Here is a 1,778-nt window from a genome sequence, read left to right on the forward strand (position 1 = left end):
GGGAAAGGAAGGACCCGAATGCCTGGGTTCCATGCGGAGAAATGGCTTGGGGCAGTCAGTGGGGTGATGCGAGTGTGACTGGAGTTGGTGGGTGGGTGGGCAGCAAAGGAGAAACCCACCCCCTCCATCAGCCCCAGATATTGGGCCTTCAGTACCCGGGACAGCACCCAGGAGATACACAGGTTTTAGGCATGCATTTTTTGTCACTTGGTGACTGCAGCCATCAAGGGATGAGTTGCTTGTGTAAATGGGCCGTTGCAGATATCACACGGTGTCAATGAACACACATCTCCCTTCCCATCCTCTCAAGAGCTTTCAGGCACATCTGAGTGCAGAGAGAGCGCTGATTCTCTGAATGTTGCTTGTTTTTTTGTTTTTTTTAAAGCAAGGGTGCTAGTCCTCATGGAAATGGTGGGGAAATGCAGATGAGCGTTCCGTGTTGCTTTTTCAAAGGTTGAGTGGAAGAAAGATTTGATTTGGCCCACAGTCTGCTGATAACTCACCCCTGAGTCTATGAGAAAATCTGTCTAATGTGGTTTGGCTCTATTTTCACTGTCATTACAACAACAATAATACGGGGGACAAGCGGTCAAAGAAGATAAAATTACAAATTCTCCCAAACAATTTCTAGGTTCTTCTACAGTCGATATCATTCTCCTTTACAAATTACACATTCTGATCGTTTCCACTGTCAATATTATGGCATAGTGCAAGGTCTGACTTCCGTTCAGTGTGGTTAAGCATCACTCAAAAGGTACTTTTTTAAAACAAAAAACATATATCCCACAGAATGCGATCTGATTTAACGCTATGCTTTTGGGGTAGACTTTGTCTTAGTTGCCGAAGATTCTAGTCCTCATGGAATCTGGCAGAGAACAACTTGGAAACACACCCAGCATTTGTTGGGTGAGGACCGGTGGAAAACATATACGAAAGAGAAACTCTTTTGAGATGCTCTTGTGGTCTTCGTGTGTGTGTGGGGGGGAAAGCTCATCTGGTTGGTCACTTCTGATGTCCTTATTTTGCACCCTTAAAATTTAAGGGAGTGGGGACGTTTGCTCACGAAATCCTAGCCATCCAAGCCACCAACAGGATTTACCACCCCCAGCAAGCAGCCCAGCCTTGCAAATCAAGCACAATCCCCCCCCCCAATATTATGACCCAGCAAAAGGGCTATAGAAGGAGGCATTGGACACACATCAATGTTTCCCAAGAGGGATGAGGTGTTGGGGGGTGGGAGGAGAGGGGGTGGGGAGGGAGCAGCCCCTTCCTCTCATCTTTACGCTGAGCTGTAATTGGGCAGGCCTTCCTCCAGCTGCCTTTCACACCCAAGCCTGCAAGCGCACACCCACCCACCCCCTGCACCCCAGTCCAATTGTATCAGTGTCTGTGGCAGTCAGAGAGGCCAAACAATGGGAATAATGATAAGGGAGCTTGCCCCCTGTCCGGCAGAAGCACTGAGAGGGGCCACTGGCCAGCAAAGTTAGAAGCCAGCGGAATTGAGGGGTCAGGAAAATTGGGGCGGGAGGGTGGGAGGGTGGAACTGGAAAGCAGGCCATGATCACAGACTAGTGCAAAACATATAGATATAGATATATATACAAGTTTTAGGCCAAAGACTATTTTTTTTTGTTTTTTTTGGGGGGGACGCTTCACTGAATTGGAAGAGATCGCCCAAAACTCATATATGGAATTACCTCCTGACCGCCCTTTTTCTTAAAAAGTTCCTGCAGAAACTTTTTTTTTTTTTTGGTGCATTTTGTTAAGAAGTGCAAGTG

This window comes from Lacerta agilis, chromosome 17, assembly GCF_009819535.1.
Source record: "Lacerta agilis isolate rLacAgi1 chromosome 17, rLacAgi1.pri, whole genome shotgun sequence".
Lineage (NCBI taxonomy): Eukaryota > Metazoa > Chordata > Lepidosauria > Squamata > Lacertidae > Lacerta > Lacerta agilis.